The sequence below is a fragment of the Glycine soja genome, chromosome 7, assembly GCF_004193775.1.
Source record: "Glycine soja cultivar W05 chromosome 7, ASM419377v2, whole genome shotgun sequence".
Classification (NCBI taxonomy): domain Eukaryota; kingdom Viridiplantae; phylum Streptophyta; class Magnoliopsida; order Fabales; family Fabaceae; genus Glycine; species Glycine soja.
The window spans coordinates 4,550,475-4,562,428 of record NC_041008.1 but is presented as its reverse complement, the minus strand read 5'-3'; the positions used below and the strand labels follow the sequence as shown (position 1 = coordinate 4,562,428).

The 11,954-nt window shown below is 29.7% G+C and overlaps 1 long non-coding RNA gene across 1 annotated transcript; it reads left to right on the top strand.

The window, feature by feature from the left end:
* Positions 1–7,561: 7,561 nt before the first annotated feature.
* On the top strand, positions 7,562–10,146 carry LOC114418279. Its single transcript, XR_003667998.1, has 2 exons — positions 7,562–8,123; positions 8,221–10,146. It is a non-coding gene; the product is annotated as an uncharacterized LOC114418279 (long non-coding RNA).
* The last annotated feature ends 1,808 nt before the right edge of the window (positions 10,147–11,954 follow it).

The following is an 11,954-nucleotide window of genomic DNA, read 5'->3' as shown; positions in this document are numbered from 1 at the left end:
TCCGAGGTGGGTTTTTTTTTTTTTTGAAACCGATCATAAAAAAGCAACCAAATATTTGCGGACAATGGAAAACGATATTTTAAAAAAAAATTGGGAAGGGGTAAAGTAAAGTAAAAGTAAAAATAAATTAAAATGTGTTGTTCCAAATGCCAATAAATAAGAGTACACCATAACAATGACACGGTTTGGTCATATTTAATTGGGCATGCAATAGAAAGTTAATTAATGGATTAAATAAGTACTAGCATAACAATGACATGGTTTGGTCATATTTAATTGTGCATGCATTATAAAAAATTGAAATATAAAAAAAAAAAGGTGGACAGGCTGGGTTGGAGATGCAGGGGATTTGACATTTACGTGTTGTTTCTTTCCCACTTTCGCTTTCAATGTGTGAATCTGAATCTGATACACAACACAATATTCAAGGCTGTAAAAAGCGTTGAAATCTGGAGCCAGTATCGTCCTCTCCGTTTGTCACTCTGATGTGTACTATACCATAGAAAATATATACTATAGAGTGAGAAAATTAAAAACAACAAAAGGGTCATTGTGTTTCTGCAGCACATCTTACGGGCACCCTCTCCCCGTTATGGATAAAACGTGGGAATGGGTTAATTCTAATGCAACCAAACAAGCAAATTCCTATTCCTACAGTACATTATCGTATCTTTTAACTATAGTTCAATTGGACCATGGATTTTCAGCTTTATTTATTTATTAATTTGTTATGTCCTACAACACAACAATTTCTTTTTTTTACTTGTTACCGTGTGTTTGGATGTTTGACTTTGAACAGTGGACTTATGTTGTGATGCTAAAGTTCCTCTGGGGATATATTTGATGCTTTTTATTATATGGTGCTGTGTAAGTATTCAGTGGTGATTGTTTCGGTTATTCGGGTTAACCTTTTAGATAATAATTGATTGTTCAACTTTGCATTTTTCTTGTCGGTTCAAGTTGGGGCCTAGCAAGGTCGCCTAAGATAATAGTTAATTTTTCAATTTTATGATAATAATTTAACCGTTCATAATAATCAGAATACTTACTTAACGGTTGAGTTGGTGAATTTTCCTTTCGCAATTTTTGTTTTGTTTGCATACAGTGGAAATAATTTACTTTTCTCAAAAACTCTCCGTCTCTCTATATATGGAGATGGCTTTTAAGTACTTATAATAGAGGATGAGGTTTTTAAAGATTTGCTATATTTCAAAATATTATTGTTAAAGTTTAGTGAATTTTTACTTAAGTTGTTAATGTTTATATTTTGCCGATCATATCAAGTTAATGTATAGAGATGATTTTTTTCAATTTAAATAAATTTTCATAAATTTCTCTTAAATTTTAAAAGTCTTATATCTTTAAACTACTCATATTTAATATAATAAATTAATTATTATTAACAATAAAGGTGTGTACGTACCTTGTTATACTTTTTTTCTTTCTTAAAATACATTATTTCACCTTTCTTTGATAAAAATGACATTTTTTCCTTGTAGATTTTTATTTTATTTTAAAATATTGCTTAAGCTTAAAAATGCTCGTACCTTTTTTTAAAAAAAAAATTGTTAGCATATACACATAAAGGGATAAAATTATTAATTATAACTATGTTATTTTTACTTTGGCTATAAAAAAACTGCTATTTGTAAAAATATGTTTCGAAGAAAAATTAAAGGTTTAAATAGCGTGTTTCTTACTTAAATTTAAATGTAATCATATACATATGATTGAGTTTAGTTACATTTTGAATGATTTTGTACTTTATATATTTCTTATTAAATTCAACATAGAAGTTGTAGATTATTTATGGTTCAAGTTAAAATTACATTGACTTAATAAAAATTAAGAATCCTTTTTTAGATGCAAAAATTAAGAATCTTTTTTCTGACATTTATACTACCAATAAGTGCATGCACGATGCTTTTGGTTTCTTGCTTGTTGTCTTGTTGGATGGTGGGGGTGGGTGAGTTGTGGGGGTACTACTATGCATTTTCCTAGCTTACTTTGTATAAAGTAGGTGCAATAGCTGATTTCACTAACTAATTTGGATTTAGGGTTACAGCAAAGACTCCATTGGATTCCGGTAACCTCGTTGTTATATATTGCTGAATTACAATTTAAATATTTTTGTTTTGTCCATATTAGCAACAGATAACTGTACCTAATTTGAATTTCAAAATTTCCAATTTTCTAAGTCTCTTATTAAAATAGTAACAATTTATGTTAACAAAAACATGTCATGAAATTAATTAATAGGACATACATAACTGTTTTTCTTATTGAAAAGAAAGAGTAAAACTTTGGTACCATATTATTTACAACAACTCATGTTATTTTCATGCTAATACGAATTTATATAATTTAATCAGAAAGTTAGGTTAACTAAAGCCTTTTCTATTGGCAAATAATTCGCTTGATTTGCATTGACTTTTGGTTAGAAGTTTGGCGGTTCCATAACTAAATTAAATGGCACATTTTCAATTATGACCAAGATCCTTGTCCATTAGCCTATCTAGCACGTGGTGTAATTGCAAATGAAGAATCCACATGAATAAGGGTAATTACTAATTAGCAAGAAACAATATTAAAATTTTAAGGAAGAATAAAAACAGAATTGAATGATAATCAGATGTATGGTATCGCCAACAGTAAAGGATATATAAAATTTGACACTGAGAAGTTTCTAGTTCAACAATTAATTTTTATTTTCAAATGCATAGTCCCAACATCCGGGTACACGGTCCAAAAACAAATGTTGTAAGCTTTTTAAGAGATAGTAAATCTTGGAAGACCTCAAATTTCCAAAATTCAAGCGTGGAAATGAGAAAGTAAAGCAAAAGAAAACAGAAAGTGGAGCAGAGACACGTAAAATAGCCGACCAAGCTACAAAGATGTGATGAAGCAAACGTCGTCCTAGAACTTTATGAATCGCTTGACTAGGAAAAGGACATTAATTGTTTGTGTGTGTTGACTTTGCATGTGAATCATCAAACCAGAAACACCTAACTCCCTCACTTTATACATATTTTACTCTAATAAAAGCAAATCGATCGTCTTGATTTAATTTATCAAATTAATAATTGGAAGGATGACTTTACTTTACTCATCATCTTTATTTATATTAGTATTTTCTATTCACAAGTCATAAAAGAAAAATAATTAATTATTCAGCTAGTAGCTTGTTTCGATCTCTTGCTGTTAGTTTCATGCACTGAAAATGGTCTATTGATGAATTGGGAAGGATATATCAAATTTATTAGTTTATAAAAATATCAACCGTGCTTAGTAAAAAAAATTCCGTAATTGTTCATCATCATCATCATCATATATATATATATATATATATATATATATATATATATATATATATATATATATATATATATATATATATGTTATCAAAAGATAAAACAGAAAAATATATTTTCTCATGTACCAAAAAACAGCAGAAAAATACAGAAGAGATCAATTAATTTTAGTAAAAAAAAAAAACCTTTTCTTTTACTTTCTTGTAAACTAAATAACTTACAAAATCATCATCTTTCTAAAAAAAATCGTTTTCTTACTCTGTCTTTCATTCTCTTTTCTGTAGTCCACGTCTCTAAATAACTTTTATTTCTCTCTTTTCCATACACAGTACTCAAACACGATTTCTCCATTTCTTAATTAACCATTTCATTGCTACTAAAAACACTCCAAATTGGTAGTATTATACAAATAATTTATAAAGCAATAGTAGAATTTAAATAAATAAAAAAAAAGTTGATGAAATTAAGGAGCTGGTTGGCAAATGGCATGTGATGATGTAAATGCGATGCTATCGACTAGTCACTGCCTCTCTTCTGTTTATTTATCTCATCTCTCTCTATTTTACTATTGAGAATTACGTTACGTAGCAGTATTTCAGATTTGATTTGATTTATTTATTTTGGGTTAAAACGGCGTCATTTGACCTGAGCGTAGTGAACACGGAAAAGTCGGCGAGGAATTGGGAGAGGGGTAAAAAGCAAATGCAAATGAGAAAGAGTGGACCCCTCCAATTCCTTGCCTGCTTCAAAGTTACACGCCCTACGAGGACATCCCTACCCTTTCCTTTTTTTATTTTTTAACATTGGTATAAAATATGATAGCATTCATAAATAATTTTTTTTTAGTATGTTATCATAAACTTAGCTTTTAATTTTATATATAAAAACATATATTAAAATAAACCAATTTCTTAAATAAATTTTGAAGGATTAATCGTTATCATTTAACTAAGAAATACCTTGATCCAAAAAAATACCTATTATTCTTTAGTTTGTTTTTGCATTTTCACTTTTAACATAGTCTCTTTTCTCAATTACATATATTATTTACAAGATTTCATTCAATTTAGTTCTAGTCAGACTAACGTTATGTTATGTTTACAAACTTATGGAAAATGCTAGAGCGTACAAGAATAACTTTTTTTTAAGATAGTAGTTTTTATATAATTTTAATAAAAAAAATTATTTTTAATTCCTTAATCAGTTAGGAAAGTCTTAAACTTATTTATTGCTATTTGATTCAAAATATATGTCGTAATTTTACACAAACTAAAAATGTTAATAAATAAATAAAAAATAATAAATTTACAAAACTAACATTAATAGTATTGATATTACTATATTGAAAAATTAAAGTAATACTCCTTAGGAATATTAGTAGAAATCAACATGGGATGAAAAGTTAATAATTAATATAATATTTATGTTAGGACTTTTTTTAGTTACAATACTTATTTTAAAACAAAAAAATAGTTTATTACCATTTTTTCTGAAAAAAATAAAATAATAAACACGTCAACAACAATAGCTGCTAGGCTGCTACTAATAATAAATAGGCTTTCCTATTATCGAGCATCTCATACCTCAACCACTCCTCTGACTCACTTGTTAGTCCTCTTTTTAACTTTTGATTCCTTTTTTCTCTTAATAATTTAAACCATCATTATGTCTATCTTACTGACTAGAAATTATTGCATACGCCCCTATTGATTGCTCGCAATTCTTGCTTACTTTCACTTTTTTTATATTAAAAAAAAGACGTAAGAAGAAAAAATATTTTAAATGGCTTTTTAAAGATAATTGATATTTTAAGAACATTAATTAAAATAATAATAATAGTGTAATATTTAATATTACTATCTCCATTTTTCTCAATTATTAACCGTTGATTGACCTAATTAAGAAACACAATTTTATAACATTATCCGTCTAAAATAGTTTTCATCATGTTTCATTTATGCTTTTAAATATGGATATTGCTGATCATTATTCTAGACATTAATTGTATAAATTATAAGAAAATATAAAAATAATTATAAGCAATATAATTTTTCGTTTCTTAATAAAAATATTTTTATCATAAGTTCCTTAACTAATACTCTTAAGATAATAATTAATATTTTCATTTTAATATATGCGTTTATGTCTTGCAGACCATAATAATTATTATGTTTTTGGTTATATATTTTTAGTCTCTAATACTAAATCCAGAAAAATTAGCCAGCCCCTTTATTATTAAGATAGTCAAAACAAAATATAATAATACAAGTATTGAAAATGTTATTTTTCAATCAAGATTCACGTTTAATCTTGATAATTGTTGCCAATATTAATATTAATATATAAGATAAAATATTAATTTTGATTAAAAACAACTATAATATTTATAATATTTCATTTGAATACTGTCCATTTTAAAATAAAGTTGCTAAAGTGTTTGTATAAATCCGCGTCCTATTTTTGTCGTTTAGAACAATAGTTTTGTTCTTGTTTGTCTATACTCTTAAATGTTAATAATAATAATAATAATATTTTTAGTCATATTCTTTCTTCATTTATTTTTAGATATTTGTAGATATATTGTACTTTATCTATACTCTTAAATGTTTGTTTGACTGCATACTCTTAAATGTTGAAGACGACGAGACAATATTAATAATAATAATAATAATAATTTTTTAGTCATATTCTTTCTTCATTTATTTTTAAAATATTTTTAGATTTATTTTAAATGAGAGAGAAATAATAATTATTAAAAATTTATTGCAGAAAATTAAGAATAATTGAATATAAAATTTTGAATTGCATTTTGAATATGTATTTAACCTTAAAACATATATATAACATGATTAAAAATATTTGTAGAAAACCCAGTTTCTATTTAGAATTCAAATTTGAATATAAATAATTTGACACTATATGTAATATTATAAATAATCATCCCTGTCCACTATTTTTTAAGAAAATCATATATACCTTTATTATAAAAAATCAACAAAATACAAATTACTTTAAATATATATTTTAGTGTAATTATTACAAAAAATATTAATTCTACTGTATATTGAAATTTATGATTAGACATTAATATAAATAATTATACCATCAATACGTTTTAATTACATGTGTATCTCTAACATATTTCAGAGTAAAATGAAATGAGTTTTAATTTATGGTGTCACTTTAAGGTTCAAGAAAACATCTTTGTACATTTATGTAAATACAATAACCGTTGATTGAACTAATAAATAGAATTTATATCTTCTCACTAATAGAAAATAGTCAATGCATGTTCCTTAATTTGCTAACTGAATTTGCACCATTCTTTTATTCTTTTTCTCTTTATCTGAATTAGTAGTACTGTTGAATAATGTAAAGCTAGGATCTACGCGAGGTGAGGCTGCACAGAGATCCCCCTTTGGATGACACCATCACGCTCATTTTCACTAAATCAAATGGTCGCTCTCGGTTTTCTGGAAGTCCTAGTAATAGGTACAGTCAATGCATGTACGAGGACATAACACATCATCTGCCAAATCGAACGGTGGATTTCAATGAGTTCAGCAACTTTCACTGTTCATTCACACACAATACAACAACTCACCTTAATATTTGTCTCAGAATTCAAATTCTAACTATACTGTCACATTAAATATTTAATAAAAATATATTCTTTACTTATATATACTAGTAACTCGTTAAGCAAGGTTGTTTCTTTAGTCAAGTTAATTTCTTAAATAAACCTGTATATCCTTAGAAATTTTTCCTCTGTTGTTTTTATTCCCAATCATAACAAAAATCTCTAACGCAAGAGAAGTCCATTTCATAAATAAATTTCAGGCTTGCTGCTGCATCTTGAAAAATTATTCTTTAATTCTCAACACCTTCACATAAGTAGTGGTAATTCATCCAAATTCTTTAATCAAATAATTTAGAGTTTCAATAAAATGTGTTAGAAAATAAATACTTATACGGTGTATATTTACAGTGTTTAATAAAAATTAATTATCACTTTGATTGAATTATTTTGTACTAATATCATTATAAATATATATATAATTGTGAACTAGGAGATACGTTGAGTTAAAAGAAGAAGAAAAAAAAGTCTTTAATTAGAAAGAGAAATTAAAAAGGGGTGCATGGGGTCGTGGTCATTTCTGGAAGTGAGAACCGAGCTGGTAGGGTCTAGCCTGCACCAATCCTTTGTCTTTTTTGACGTTGGCTTTCCTCTCCTCCTTTATTTTTACTCTTGTTATAACCCCCCCCTTCCCCTTCTCTTCTTTCTCATTCACCCATTCATCATCACAACCACAACACTATCTTCTCTTCCTTTCTCTCTCTCTCTGTCTCTCTCAGACCCCCCTTGAAGATAGCCAAGACTCGTGGGGGAGGGATAGAGAGTAGTAGTGAGTGAGTGAGCCATGAAAATTAACAAATTAAACCCTCTCTCTCTCTCTCTCTCTACCTCTTTCTGAGCGGTTCAACAAGAAAGAAGGGCCATTTGAGAAGGAAGCTTTGTGTTTTGAGGGGAATGTTGTCTGGCTCGAGGACCCTTCTTCTTCTTGATCTTGTGTAGACTGCTATACCTGTGGTCAAGGAATGCTTAGTGTTTTCGGACCAGGCTTCATTCCCCCCAATTATATGCTTCCAAATTCTTTTCAACCGAAAACCCCTATCTTCCGATCGAGATTCATCCGACCAGAAACTGACTTCGCTCAACAGATGTTTTTTCATATGTATAAACCTGGGATCCAACCATGGTAACAAAGTATCATACTATCTTGTAGCATCTGCTAATGGAGTGCTTTATAGGTTTGTTTGCTCTCTCCCCCCACCCCCCTCTATGGTTTTTTTTTTTATTGGATTTATGGGATTTAGTAATAAAGTTTTGTTTTTTTCTTAAATGTAGGTAGATCTGAGTCGTGGGGTTTGGTTTTTGGATGAATTAAAGATGTTGGCAGTTTGCAGATTGGTGTAATGATGAAGCATTTTGACCTGGGGGTGGTTTCACTTGTGCGCAAAAGGTTTTCATCATTACTTCCTTTTCGTTTCTCTCTTTTTCTCTGATCAAGTTATGATGGTGTTTTTGTTGTCAGGGTGTAACTACCTTTTTCTTCCTTCATCATTAGCCAGATCTTCTCCCAATTATGTTTTCCAGTATCCGATCTGTCTGTTTCTGCCATGTTTTCTCAGATCTGGCCACCTTTGAAACTCAGCTAAACATTCTCCTCTTTTTCAAGCCCCTCCCCCTCCGCCTCCCCCCCTTTTCTTTCATTCGACCTTTCTCTCTCTACCTAGTTTCTCTCTCTATTTAGGGTTTCGTGGCCTATGTTATGTCTCTAATCTCTATGATTTACTTTTATTATGTTAAGCTGGTCCTTGAGTCTTATATGAAGAAGAAGAGAGTGGATGACACCCCTTTTACTTTTATTATTATTAACTATTTTCATTAATCATTTCACCATTGTCAAACCGTGTTGTGGTCAAATCGAGTCTTAATTTGATTAAATGTGCCATCTGTAACCAGAATGAACATATGTAGCGTCAAGAGCCTTGTAGACTCCGCCCTCTGCCCTCTCTTTATTGGATTTTTGTGCTTCAAGTGGTCAAAAACTTGTTTCTTAATTAATTCCCCTTTATTATAAGAAACCAATCAAGGTCTTTAATGTGATTTGTTACATAAATTGATGATCCTTGAATCTGTTCTTGTTATTATGGGTAGCATTTAGCTTCCTTCTATGGCTGGATTTAGTAATGTCACACAGATCTATACTTTTTTCTGTTTGCTTTGTCATTCGTTTTCAGTTCAATTTGTTACTAAAATGGGTAGATCTGAGCAGTGATGATACAGAATAGAATCAGTTTTTCTTGTGGGTGCTGCTGAACAGTGTAAGTTTTTCAATGGACAGCTTTAATGTTTCCCTGGCTTTGATATCCCACATTTGATAACTGAAACCCTAATTTCCTGCACAATCAAACAAACAATGTACAAGGTGCTTCTTTTTCTACTGTTTAAGTTTCGATGTTAATTAATTTATGGGCAGAGAAGAAACAAAAAAACTCTATCATCGATAGCTACAGTTCTTCAAGGATAAGGTAATTATTTTTTTCATTAAGGATAATGAATCTTGATCATGAGTTCAGGAAACATTACAATTGTGCGTTTTAGCCCTCTCACTAATCATAGAAGCAGCAAAAGAATGTGAATGCTTCGTTAGGAAGCAAAGATTTTAATGCAGGTGGTGAATGTTTGAGCAACTGGGCATTGTCCCAACCGGCCTCACTGCAGTGTAGTAAGCTTTTAGTTTGTTTTTGTTATTATTATATGCTTAATAATTTGCAATGATGGGACTCAATGATTAATTAATTAACAAACGAATTTTGTTGGAGTCTTTTTATTTAACATTTTTTTTTTTTGCCTTGTTTTCTTCATTAGCACGGGGATGTGGAAGAGACTACAGCTTCATATTAAGTTTGATTCAGAATAGAAGACAAAAAGGGTCTGCACATAGCTAGGGGCATTGGGGAACACGAATGACATGATCGATATCACAGCGCTCAATGCTCATACAGCACTACTTTTCTTTATCACCATTCTTGTTCACGTATTCATATTACTTGCACCCAAATTCACTTTATTATTTTCAACGCAACCCATGTATCCATTCCAAACTATCTTACTATAATATGGTCATAAAAAAAACTATGCTTGTAACAAAATACAAATTATGACCTCGTGAATTGTCATAAAATACAAAAGACCATACTATGCTTGTAATACATTGTCCTTTTTTTTTAATCAAATTTCTCGGGGTAAAAGCTTTCATTTTGACTATGCATGATCTCACTCTGTACCTTTGCTTGCTTTTTGTGTGTGCAGAATTCTCAGGCATAAAAAGTTGTGAAATTCAACTTGATCTTAATTAATGTGATGGTTTTTGTGATTAAAGGGATTGATTGTAGTAATTATACTTTATGAATATGTGAATGCTGTCTTATAAAGAATTGCTTTTGGGAAATTGGAACTTTTTGACCTTTTGTAAAGTAGTATAAAGTTGAAGCCCTTGGGGGGGTTTGCCTTGTGTTTTCCCGATGCATGAAATGCTTCAGAGGGAGAAAGAGAAACTGCTGGGTCATGCTTGTTGAATTCCCATACAGCTTTTATGGTCACAGATAACTTTTCCACGAATAATTGGAGAGCGAATAAAACTAAGTAACCCCAAAAAACTTTTTGGAGTCTTTGTACTACTATTTGGATAGGAATTGTTGAGGACCTCTCGTAGTCTTTCCATGCATATATATACATACATAGATTAATTAGGTGTACCATCTAATGAAGTGATTGCCCACAGGTAGGGTATAGCAGAATTAGACCCCTTTGACACATTCTAGTGGGATCCAGAGGCGACTTTGGATGTTCCTTTTTCTTCCTATGGGACCCATTCATCCGTCTAAGTAGGAAACAAACATGTGCTATTGCTAGCTCTATGTGTTAACAACCATTTTTTAACAAGTTTAATAGCTATACAAGGTTAATATTGTACAAAAATTATACTCTCAACTGATAAAAAAATCATTATTAGTATGAATTTTATGCTGATTATTGTAAAAGTATAGTTAATTATATGCGATTGAATGAGTATAAAAACTGTTTCTCTTTTTTAATTCCTTAATGGTAGATTGGTAGTACTAATTAATTAATGGAGAATTGTGGTTAAAGTGTAAAAATATCCAATTCTCATCTAATGACTCATGAGAAAACTGCATTTTGTATGTTGCTAAGTAAGGCCTGGCCCGTTAGGTTTAAATACCAAAAAGAAAAGAAAAATAAAATGTTTTTTCTATAACACTACTACCATGGTGTCCTGGAATTACTAAGAAGGGACCCAATTAAGCAGGGCAATCCATTATCAGAGATCCGGGATCAGCTCTTTGCTGACAAACAACAGTATTTTTTTTTTCTTTCACAGTAGGTAATTATGGTGTGAAATGAAATTATATATCACATGTGGACAAATTTGGTTTGCAAACCAAAACAAAATTGTTTAAAGATAAGAAAAGCACTAATTAACTTTCATAGGTTTTTTTCCTTCTAGGAATCGAAGACAGATAGATACCACTTTCATAGGTTTCAAGTGTTCATAACTCAATTAAGTCAATGAATATGAAAAGATCAAATCAAAATTTCTTATCATTGGTTCTTTCATTTTTTTAATAATATCGATTGATTGGTTTTTTTTATAAAAAAAAAAGATAAAATAAAATATTAATAATAGTGTAAGTTCCAGTGAAAAAAAAAAGAATAGAGTAAGTTGAGTAAATATAAAAGCACAAGAGGTTACAATATATATAAAAGAGTTAATCCCAAATTCTTCCACAACAAAATGACCGTGGGCTAAAGCAAATTCACCCCAAACCCACGCCGATGCTCCATAACCCAATAGGTAGGGGCCTAAAATAACCAAGTGCCCAAATACAAACAGCCACAGTAAATTAATGTGTGGTATATAAAATCCAAATAACTACATTTGATTATTTTTTTTTACGCATAAGATTGGTACAAAATATTCATTAATTTTAGTAATGATTAATCTTCATCAAAAAATAATTACTTTTAGAATGATTTATCCCCTCAATTATATT